The 12546-nt window shown below is 44.2% G+C and overlaps 1 protein-coding gene across 1 annotated transcript in view; it reads right to left on the bottom strand.

Annotated features, from left to right (window-relative positions):
• Positions 1–12546, bottom strand: part of ERBB4 (erb-b2 receptor tyrosine kinase 4) — a gene marked incomplete at its 5' end in the record, with an annotated part of 660937 nt that overhangs the window by 646953 nt on the left and 1438 nt on the right. The window lies entirely within an intron of this gene.

Raw genomic sequence — 12546 nt, 5'->3', positions numbered from 1 at the left:
CTGCATAAGCCCAGAGCAGGGAAGAACAACAAATAATTTGGGCTTTACACAAATTGATTAAATCAGCGACTCAGCCATGACCCCAGTGGCTATGTGCCTCTTCTCCAGCGGTGATGGAAAATGCAGTCAAGTTGCAGCCTACTTATGACGACCCCTTAAGGTTTTCAAGGCAAGAGATGTTCAGAGGTGGTTTGCCACCGCCTGCCAATGCCTAGCAACCCTGGACTTCTTTGCTGGTCTCCCATCAAAATACTAATCCGGACCAATACTGCTGAAATTCTGAGATCTGATGAGATCCAGTTAGCCTGGGCCATCCAGGGCAGGTCCTTCTTCAGTAACTGTAGCAATTTAGTTCTCGCACTGAAGAAAAGCAGCCAGAAATCCCTATAACCTGGCCCTGTATCACAACTGGCTGCTGCACAAGTGCAAACCTGATCAACACACTATTATTCTCAAGATGAACTTGGCCAAGGAATGTGCATCTGATCCAGGCAGGAGTTCACCTTGTGCATCAGTGCCAGACTTTGAGCAAGGCAACTTCTCCTGGTGACAGTATTCCTGTTGAAGTTTGCCACATGAAGTTTGCCACTAAATTCATGGTTTCCACAGGCATTTGAAGTCAGACAGCCACTGCAAATGCTCTGGAAACTCACTTCCACAGTGCTGCAGGGTCTTAATTTGGATCAGGAGTATAGATGGGCACGAACAGCAATACGAACAAAAAAAAGCCACGAACAGCCCAATCTGCTGTCCGCGAACAAGCTGTTCGTGAGGCTCCATTCTAAACGAACAGGTGGTTGTTGCAAGCCTCGTTCATTGCTGTTCGTCAAGCCAGACAGTCTGGTACATGCAATCAATTCCCTTGGCAACTTAGGCAGGGATTGTCTGAACTCTGTCTGAACTCCTGCTGTTGCACTGGAAATCCCAATCTAAGACCAATTTAGCTAGATAGGCAGATCTTCCTTCCAAGTGTGGAGCTCCAAATTTGTTACAAGGGAACAAAGACAGGGGGGAGGGGAGCTCCCAGCTCTGGCTTTGAAGAGAGAGAGACAGCTGCTGTTGGCATTTTGATAGAGTGCATTGGAGCTTGAATTTTCTTTGTGTGTGGTGGGATAGGGATCTACCCCTTCAAGTTCCAGTGCTGCTGCCAGGGTCTGGGCCAAGCTATTATTTATTATTGGTACCTTTCCTGCTGCCTGCTCAGGTAAGGTGTCTGGGAGTGATGCGGTAGGGATCTACCACTTCAAGCTCCAGGGCTGCTGCCAGGCTCTGGGGCCAAGCTATTATTTATTATTGGTACCTTTCCTGCTGCCTGCTCAGGTCAGGCTTCTGGGAGTGGTGAAGTAGGGATCTTGACCAAACTTGGATGATGATTGGAGGAGAGCCTGCTGGCCCCCACGAACAGCCAACCATGAACATGTTCGTGAACAGGGCCATGTTTGTGGTTGTTTGTGAATTCCTGTTCATGGATGGCAACGAACAACAAACATCATGTTCATTTTTTTCCTTGTTCATGCCCATCTCTAATCAGGAGTGCAGCGTGAAGGAAGAGGGGGCTTGAGTCTCCCAACCCCATTTTCCCAACCCCAAATAGTTCCCTAGGGGTGTTATTTACCCCATTGGGGGTTGCACAGGACCAGTTCATCCAGGATGCTGGGGCACTTCAACTCTTCAAAACTGTGAGCGAGTCATGCTAAAGTACAGTCAGCACTCCCCTTGAGGACCACAGACTACAATTGGTAACCATATGAAAGCTGTCCTTCAATGAGGCTGATCTGCTGTTGCTGGTGTCCTTCGGGATTTCCTGGAGCACAGTTTAAAAGCTATCATATTGCTGTGGCCTGGAGCTGCACTGCATGTTTAAGGGGGCCAAATCTGCCCAAATATGGTACCAAAGCTTCTGTTTCCATTTAGAATCATTGTCCTTTATTGATGGTTCCCCCCATCCCTTAGGCTAGTCACAAATGCCATCAACATACAACTTGCTCTTTGTTTGGCAATGTTTGCCTTGGAAGAGATGTTACCAAAGCTAAGCATTAAGCACACAAGCACTGTTCAGGAAACAAGTGTTTTACCTCATTGAGCTATGTAGAAATTCTTATTTCACACTACCGCTCTGTGCTTATCAAAATATATTTTCAAGATTAATAACAGAATCTGCCAAGTATTAATTCCACTGGAAACTCATTGGGACATAGGATTGCCAGGTCCCCTTACCCTCCCAGTGGGAGGGGAGGACTCAGAGCTTACCTATCAGCTGCTCCCATCATGCTTTTTTCATGCATGCTTTGCACAAGTGTGCCCCTGCATGATGATGTCACTTCCCAGATATGATGTCATTGCACAGGTGCAGAGATGTGGGAGCACTCTTGGGGCAGAGCAATGATGTCACTCCCAGGAAGCCCCAGGAGGTAAGTGGTGGCAGAGAGTGGAAGGTGAAAGCAAGGGATCCCCCACACCTAGTGGGGGAATGGGATCCCTATTGGGACAGGGTATAAAACTGTCCATAATTTTTTTTTAAAGACCCGGGACTAATGAAACAAAGAGGTGGCCATTTGTGAGAGGATTATTATTTCTGGGTCAAGGTGACTGCCTTACAAGGATGTAGGTATTGATATAGCCATATGCATGTATGCATGTGCCATCAAGACACAACCAACTTATGGCAACTCCAGCAAGGGATTTTTAAGGCAAGTGAGGAGCAGAGGTGGTTTGCCGTGACCTTCTTCTGTAGAATCTTCCTTGGTGGGCTCCCATCCACATACCGACCCTGCTTAGCTTCCAAGATTTAGCGAGATCAGGGTACAACATACCATTCTATGTCTCCATTACATGCTACCGGGGCACATTTGCTATTAAACTGGCATCCAGCAGTAGATCTCATGGACAGGGTGGCTGTAATCAGCGAATGGTTTGTAAAAAATGGTGGGTCTCAGCTGGGCCTCAATTATGGATATCAGCACTTTTGGAAAACAGTCTATGGAGTGACAACTGCCAGTTCCCAGGATGACTCTCCCAAAGCAGGATTGGTGCGAGTTTTTCAGATATCCGGCCATATTCTGTGCCCTGTGCCAGTTTCAAGCAAGATACACAGGCTCTGTCAATTTCACCTCCCCTTTGAGGAAGTGAAATAAACAAAGCCTCTTAGGAGCCATCTCTGCTCCTATAGAGAGGTGAAACTGACAGAACAACTACACTTCCTGGCTAACATTGTGTCTCACTTCACTTGAGCGTCCTCGTGTAAGAGGTCTCGTGTAGAGAGACTCCTAACACTTCTCTCAAGCAAGTCTGAAGCCTTCTTCTGATGGAAGAGGCTCCATCCATAGAAGTGGATTTGGGGGGGGGGGAGAAAGCTTCATACTTGGCTGAGCAGAGTACTGTATGCAAGCCCTTATATCATGGATTCCCAAAGAGGTTTTACAATCTAATAAATCCGTGGCACCCACTGATACTTTTCTTGGTGCCCACCAAGTGCTTTTAGAATGTGGGTGAGCAGAGTTTTTGAGGTAGGCATGCTACAGAAATAATTCAAACTCTACCTTCAGTGGAAAGGTGGGCTTTAAAGAGGCAGTCTCTCTATTTATCACTAGATTGCTCATTTTGGAATTCTCGCTGTTTCCAAGTACAGGCTTCACAGCCCTCTGCAAGTGGGTCTTTAATTAGCCTGCAAGCTAATGCTACTCTCAGATGTTGGACGTGGCTTCTAAGATGGTTAAATGATGCAATATCAACATGCATGTTGGCATTTTTGAACTTTCCAAGCGTGCCTGCAGGCATCTACCAGGGAAACATTTAAAATTGATCTGGTTTAGCAAAAACCAGTCTACAGAGCTTCCTTCCCACCCCCCTCCTGTCAACATGGCTCACAATTAAAGACTTTATCCTTTATTTCTTTCAGCTTTTAAATGCATTGATCCAAGATGCTAGATCAATGGATTGCAATGTAACATTATTCAGTTCCCCAGTTTTGTTATGCTTCACGTTCAGCTACCAAAAGGGGAGAACAACTTGATTCTTAAAAATAAACCCAAAGGCGCAAATGATTCAAAGCAAGAGTCCAAAATTATTCAGCTGCGGATTCCATCCCACAGTCCCTTTTATACTCTGCACTCCTCTATGTTTCCCCTGCTCTGATGATATAACCTTTATTTCCTGGAGGGAAAAACAGATAACAAGGAAAAGGATATGCATAAACAAGTCTTAATGATCTCCACAATTCCCCTGAGCAAAGTCCATCAATATGTGGCGTGAAATGTTATTTTGGGGATTCCTAATTAAGGTTGTGACCAGCCTTTAAAATTCATTACACTCATCATTGAAGGCAAAACTTAATACCTCCCCATCGAGTCCCCTAGGAAGGTACACACTTGGCTTTACAACCTAATAAATCCATTTTCAATTTAAGTGCATTTGCCACTAGAGCTTTGGTTGCTTTATATACTAGACTGTTTTTGTTAAAATAAGACTTAAGACAGCAGTTCCTACAGAATACCGTTGGAAGAAAATATATACATTCTGATGTTTAGGTGGGCGTAACAGACTCGGTGTTCTTTCAACTTCAGGAAAATGCAAAATTACAAGGTCAAAATAACCCATACACAAGAGAAGCTAAATTGTTATTGTACAGGGTTACATTATTAGTAAAGGTAAAGGTAGTCCCCTGTGCAAGCACTGAGTCATTACTGACCCATGGGGGGACATCGCATCACGGCTTTTTTTGGCAGACTTTTGTTACGGGGTGGTTTGCCATTGCCTTCCTCAGTCATCTACACTTTACCCCCAGGAAACCGGGTACTCATTTTACCGACCTCGGGAGGATGGAAGGCTGAGTCAACCTTGAGCCGGCTACCTGAACTCAGGTCATGAGTAGAGCTTGAGCTGCAGTACTTCAGCTTACCACTCTCTGCCATGAGGCACAGATACATTATTAGTATCATTAGATACATTATTAGTATCATACATTATTAATATCAGCTTTATTTTTTATCCACAAGGTCCATGTTCCAGAAAGTGTACCTCAGTCTTTCTTCCTGCGATCTTTCTTTATTCTGAGGGTTTGTTTAAACACAAAAAGGCTACCCTGTGGCTCAGCGGCATAGTATCTCTGCTGTTGGGAAATGTAAATTCCTGGATCTCTGTGTAAGGTTGATTCATAGCTGGGCTAGGGAAAATCAGGTGGCTGTTCTGGTGAAAAAGTCTCCATTAGAACTAGAACAGCTACTGTTCGAGAATGTACTAGACCTAACAAGACGGTTTTTTGGGGGGGGAGGGGGTTCACATTTTTAGATACAGCCATTGACTTCTCTTATTCTATTTTTTGCCTTTTAAATCAGGGGTTTCTCATTCATTTATTTTCCCATTTCTCGTAGTGAAAAATAAATGCACCTTTTTCTAACTCCAGTCCTTGTGGTTGTTTTACATCACACACCATAGGGAGGTACTGGATCAGAAAGTTTGGGATAAGGTTACCTGGGGGCACCAGTGGCCAAAGTGGGGATGTGGGGGACAGCAAGTGTACTTACCTCCTGCACATGCGCAATGTGTAAGCGTGCTCTCCCATCATGCTGGAAAATGTCATTTTCCAGTGTAATGGAAGAGCCATGGGGCATGCTAAAGCCCAGTTCAGTAATGACAGGGAAACATGAGAGTGTGTGCACTCACTCCCCCCATGCCTTCCCCCCACTGGCCAGGTGAGCAGGGCTGGGGAGTGGCAGGTGAGGATTCCCTGTCCTGGGCCAGGAAGATGGCAAGCCTCGTTTGGGAAGACAATGCAAGCCTCTGAGTATCTGCAGACTGAAATTCTGAAATTGCTCACTTCCTATCCCTCCTCACTTCAAATATCTATATAATCGAATGGAATTGAATGGAAATTACTAACAAGAAGAAAAGAAACAGATTCTTGGGTTTCAGGGAGAAACTGGGTAGAGAGGAATCAAGAGAATTTCTCTTAACAACGCTACCAAGCCAAGCGTAGCAGCAAAACACATGGCCTGAGCCTCAGGCCCAAACCCTACCATGGCCCTAATCAGGCCTGCAGGAGAACTTTGGGAATTTATTGCTTCTGTGGTAGCTTTCATCCAAAATTTGACCACTGGCCCTTGAAGATTCCAACCTCAAGATGTGGCAGGGGTGGAGCAGAAGGGAAATACCAACAAAAATGAAGACACTCTAGTAACATCAAGTTAGAGGGGGGAATATTATCTTACAATACTCAGTTATTTTGACCAGAAACAGAAAACAAAGATCTGCTCTTGCTGGTAATTCCTGTTTGTCTACATAGATGCTGGCAGAGATGCTGCTCAGCATACTCAGGCTGCACAAATCACATCAGATCAACCTATCTAACGCTGATTCCGCACACGTTGGATAATGCACTTCCAATCCTCTTTAGAGGTCATTTGGAACTGAATTTTTCATGTGTGAAACAAAAAATCCACTTCCAAACGATTGCTAAAGTGCACTGAAAGTGCATTATCCAACGTGCGCAGAATCAGCCTAAGTCTCCATCTGTTCCCATCTATTGATACTTAAATATAGAGATTGGGTCAATGGACAGACAAGACAGATCTATCTGCAAGCCTGAGAATAGCCCCGGGTTTGCAGAAAAAATTGAAATCCAAAAAAAAATACACAATGGGAGTATGGAATCCCTCAAAATAATGAAAGGGGCATATGTAGCTTTAAGAAACAGATGCCCTCCATGTCCGTCGCTAGGCAACCACAATACTGTCAGCCACAAACCTTGACATCTGTCGATATAAGCCAAAAAGAGGGGGCAGAGCAGTTTCCAGGGCAGTTTTAGCCTTTGGGGGAGGACTCATCAGGGCCACGTTTGGTAGCAACTACTGGGCAATTTGCTACCACCTGACTTGCTGGACTCACCCAGTCCTGGCTGCTTGCTACTGTTCAAAAGCAGCCACCCCACGAAAGCCAGTGTAACGGAGAGCCTAGAGTTTCAAGCTAGCTTTACTCGTGCGTCTTTCACCCTCCATTGTTTACCAAGATTTACACATACTTGATTTTTTAAAAGTATTTAGTTGTAGCTAAAATTCTGAAATGCTGTTTTTCGTAATTTATTATACAAGCTATAGATAAAGTGTGAAATATCTGGTGGTGCCAAAGTTATTGAATAAAGACAATTTTTAAAAAAAGAAGAGAGGTGAGAGCACAAAACCAGAACTCATTCGCAAATATAATGTCTAGAAGCAGGGGACTCACAAAGACTTGCAGGGGCTTTCCCCACTAGTTCCTCTTTCCTTCTCTGAAAGTCCCTATATCCTCTTAAAGAATCCACCCTGTTTGGGGTACAAAATGACCTGTGGGAGCACTTCTGTGGCCTGCACAATGACATCACACCTTGGGAGTGATGTCATCATGCCGCACTGGGAGCCTGCCCAGAAAGGAAGCAAGGAAGCAATAAAGGAAGGTTTATGATAGAGGTTTATGATAGATATGCATGAAAGAGAAGGAAAGCGGGGGGGGGGGGGAGAAAGAGAAAATCCTCTCATTTCAGTAGAGGTCCAGGCCACAAAATGAAACTGATCAGCAGTATATACAGAACAGAACCCCCCACCCCAAGTACATTTTCTTGCAATGCACAATCAACTTAAGGAACTCACACTTGCAAGGTGGTCCTTAGTTTAGATGGTTTCAAAGGAGGACTTGACACTTTCCTCAAGGAGGAGACATACGTTAGTCATGAGAGCCAGTTTGGTGTAGTGGTTAAGAGCGCGGGACTCTAATCTGGAGAACCGGGTTTGATTCCCCACTCCTCCACTTGAAGCCCGCTGGGTGACCTTGGGTCAGTCACAGCACTCTCAGAGCTCTCTCAGCCCCCCCCCCCACCTTACAGGGTGTTTTGTTGTGGGAATAATAATGACATACGTTGTAAACCGATCTGAGTGGGTGATCCTGAAGGGCGGTATATAAATCAAATGTTATTATTATATTATTATGATGACGGCAAAAGAGAACCTCCATGTTCAGAAGCAGTCTGCCCCACTACTTACTGGGGGGCAACAGTGGAGGAGGGCAACGGGCTTTCTGTTCCACTTTCTATTTCTATTTCCAGCATCTTTCTCTTATCATTCTTCCCTCTAATAACAGGGGTGAGTGATATGCTAGCACCATCTGTTGGATATTGGAAGAAGAAGCAAGTGGGGAAAAAAATCTCATTTGGCCACAAGCCAACAAAGACCAAGGGGCCAAGTCCCCTCTCTAGCCTTAAAAAAAGCCCAACACTCTGATGGAGAGCAAGGAATACTTCAGCTAAATAACTGAGGAGCACTATGACCAATGGAAAGTCTGTCATCTTCTCTGGACCATTTTGGTCAGCGAGCATCTGATCAAGGAACCATGTTCATTATGAAGCGGTCTGATCAAGGGTGACTTCCAACCACCAGGATCCACCACAAATCCACATGCAGCTTCAGAGCCTTCCCATCTTTTCCATAGTCACAGGAATAAGAGGGTAACTGAATTCTCTCCGAAATATATCCCATTTAAATTAAAACGGGCACTGGTTGCAGAAAACTTGGGCTAAGTGAGAAAGGGCGTGATTTGCAGCCAAAAGGGGGCAACCAATATTGAGATTCACCGCACAGAAGAAGTTCTATTGTTAATAGCATTGCTGGTTAAGAATAGACAACAAAGGGAACTCCTGTCACATTGCTGAGAAAATTGTTCCATACCTCAATGGAGCTGGCTTTGAACAAAGGTAGAGAAAATGAAAAGGAAGTACCGAGGGAAATGAAAGGGGAGTCCCTGGAAATCTCATGCAGGGACTGATTCTGCACTTCAGTGAAAGTGTGGTTGAAAGAGGGAAGGAAGGGTAGGAGGAACCATTTAAAAATTACATTCTGGAAGTGTTGTGTGTCATGTCATGAAAATGTAAATTGAATTCAGAAAAAAATGTCCTCTACCTAGAGTGTGGATCAAAAAATCCACACAACGAAGTGATGTTCAGATGGGGAAGGCTTTTCTGCACACTTAAGGGAAACCTCACGTTTGCAGAAAAACCCTCAAACTTAAAAAAAAGTTCCAAAACCAGAGAATACTAATCAAAATATGACAAGACAATAGTTTGCATTCTGAGACTGCCTGGTAACCAAAGCAATGGTGTCTGTCTGGGTTAGTCAATGCCTGCGTGACGGCACATTTGGAGAAAGCAGAGAGAACCACAATGACGGGGAGGGGGCTAATGGCCCAGTGAGAGGGAGAGGAACCGAAGAAAAGAGTGGGAAGAGAGACACAATGGAAAACGGGGAAAGAAAAAATGAAAGAGTAATTTGGGGACAGTGTAGGATTGCCGGCCGCCAGGTGGTGACTGGAGATCTCCTGGAATTACAACTGATCTCCAGGTTGTACAGATCTGTTCCCCTGGAAAAAAATGGCTACTTTGGAATATGGACTGTATGGCATTTTACCCTGCTGACGTTCCTTGCCTCCCCAAACTCTTCCCTCTCCAGGCTCCACTCCCCAAATCTCCAAGAATTTCCCAACCTGGAGCTGGCAACCCTAGGGTGGCGGGGGGGGGGGGGAGTCAGCATTTCCTTTCCCCTGAACCTCATGGGTCTCCAGTTTGCATTTAATTATGGCACGTTGGTGCTATTCTGACTACATCATTCCTACCATACCTAAACCTGGATATAAATCACTGAATTTAACATAACCCCCTTGACCTAGATAGCCCAAGTGAGTTGCAGAGGCAGACAATGGCAAACCACCTCTGTCAGTCTCTTGCCTTGAAAGCACCACCAGGGGGCACCATAAGTCAGCTATGACTTGATGGCACTCTCCACTACCTCCTCTGTGTAAAATACCTGATTTTAAGCTCATCAGGGCACGGATTTGTACTCTGTAAAGCACCTCGAACCCTGGGGGTCAGTCACCACCATGTCACAATTCCAGTTCCCATCAAAGGAATGCAAAGATTGCCCCAAGAGAAATGGCTAGGAAAAGAACAGCATGGATTGCACAGCTTCCCAAGTTAAAACTGACAAGTCACTGGGCTATTGATTGTATCCCATCTGTCACCTTGGTTGGGTCATTAAAATGTTTTTTAAAGGATGAAATAAGCAGCATCTTCAAGCTAATGAATGTCAAATTATTAGCATAAACATGCCACCTTTTATTTTTCCCTCCCCCTCCTTCCAAGAACATGTTTTCTCTGTTTTGTTTTCTACTTTAATAGCTACAATTTATCACATTAACTAGAGCTGCTATTTTTTGCTGAGACATCTGTGAGGGGGCAGGCTCAGGTAAAAATGAACATGTGAAATCCTTAGTAACCATTACCACAAACAAGAACATTGCTGGATTCTCTTGATTTACCACCTGCTGCCCTGGTTTCTTCTGAGCCTAGGAATTTCTTTCAAACAATATTTCTCTCTGTTCTTTATTTAGAAGACTAAATCCAGAGGAACAGCAGAGAAGCTTATATTTAAAAATGAGTAGAAGCTTGATATGGATGGAAAGTATGATAGGAAGCCACTGTATAGGTATAGATGAATATCGATAGTAACAGTTTTCTGGATGGCTGCTCTGAGATACAAGTGTGTTGCCACCAGCATTATGGCCGAATCCACACTCACTCACCATCCGCTTATCTTGCGCAGTCGTGGCAATCGGGTTCATTCCGCTACCATGTTGTGCATCATCACATTCACCCTTCCAGTGCGTCTTCATGGCGCAATCATTTCTCCACACACCACTGAGTAAAGCGTTACAGTGGGCGGTTCCATCCTCCGCCGTCAGAATTGACGGCGCACGTCACTTCCCTTTTATTTTTTTTAAAAAGGTCAATTTTCTGGTATACCAATATTCCGACTTTTAAGAAATGGCAATGTACCCTCCCCCTCATCTTTGATTGGCTCATTTTTTGCTCGTCACACACCACTTTCTAACAATTGGCTGGTTGGTATGGCGGGCAAATTTGAAATTAGATTGTCACATTAAAGGCATTGTCCGGAAATTCTGCTGCTCAGAGTGGTTTTCTGCTTTTAGTAGTTAACAACATGGATGCTCAGAGTGTGATATTTGTGATGATGGCTCAGATTGTGGTTGGCATGCTTCGCAGCACAGCCACGCGACACCACGAAATGATGCATTCTGTCTTTCGCACATTGTAGAATCTCCCACCTGCGTCCTAAGCTTTCAGGAATATATTTGTTTTCCGCACCTGCCATTTACTGGAGACGATCGTTGTGGGAAACACAGGATTGCTCGACTTGCTTCCTCGCACTCTTAAAAATGGTGGGACACAGTAGGGAAACGGTCCCCGTGTGACATGCGCATGCTCCGGTGACCGTTTCTTTTCCCGTGCAAACCGCTGCTCACTACAGTTGGTTTACCGGTATACCGACCTTTCTGCACTGTGCAAAAAAAAAAAAAAAAGGCGGGGAGAAAATGGATTTCCGCCACTATCACGTAGTTTGGAAGGAAGGCGCAATTGTGGCGTGGTGATGGCGAGGAACACGCGGAATGGGAAAGCGTGTGAGTATCTGCATGAACAGCACACCGCTTGCGAAGAAGGCGCGGAAACAAAAAGGAAGTGTGGATTCGGCCTATATCTCTTCTACCTTGTGGATGTCCGCATGAGGGCAACAGGTATCCCTCCCTGAATGAGTTTCAGTCCGAGATCCTCTAGCTGCTGATCCTTAGCATATACATATAAATAAATGTATGAAGAATGGTCAAATGTCATTATTACAGTTCTGAGCCGATAGGATGCTTTCTAATTCACGCCTTCAGAACTAGAAATAGAATCTTGTCATATTACCCCACCACACAGCTTTCCAATTTTCCACCCCACGAACTTGGATAGCCACAAAGATTTTCAAAATCATTTTTTTTAAATAATGTATTAAAATAACCAGAATACAGATATATACAAAAGATACCAAAATTTATAAAATACATTATCAAACAAAGTCCACACATCCTGTCTCCAGAGACATATAAAATTCTTCACCTTCAACTGACACTATCAGTACTATTTCCAATTACATAATTGCTAGTTCCATTCTTTGTATAGCTCTTGACCGTAAGAGAGCTATATTGTAAGTTTTTCTGATAAGCAGTTAACTTCACGAACGTATAGACCTCCTTTATTTTCAAGAACCAATCTTGTAGCTTTAGGAGTATTTTTTAAATTCCATTGCCCGTTTCAAAATCTTCTGCAGTTGTAAATCAGATGTGGTTATTCTTAACGTGCATCAGCTCTTCTGCAGTTGTAAATCAGACGTGGTTATTCTTAACGTGCATCGGCATGCACAACCAAATGCAGATGCTGTCTGAGCACAACAGTGTTTTAAAATTACATGCATATTTCGGTGATGGTTGGCTACGGAACACTAGCTGGTTGGAAGTCTAAGAATCATTAAATTTCCAACCAGCTCAGACTGGAATTCCATATCCAACTAACATCCCTCCAACATTAACTTGTGCAAGAATTTACAGTTGTAGCCATCAATAATTTTGTCTGATGGAACGTAATTGGATATACTCAGATAGGCAAAGTGCTTGGAATATTGCACATGCAGCAAC

This window comes from Eublepharis macularius, chromosome 2, assembly GCF_028583425.1.
Source record: "Eublepharis macularius isolate TG4126 chromosome 2, MPM_Emac_v1.0, whole genome shotgun sequence".
Taxonomy (NCBI): domain Eukaryota; kingdom Metazoa; phylum Chordata; class Lepidosauria; order Squamata; family Eublepharidae; genus Eublepharis; species Eublepharis macularius.
This window is presented reverse-complemented; position numbering and strand designations above follow the sequence as displayed.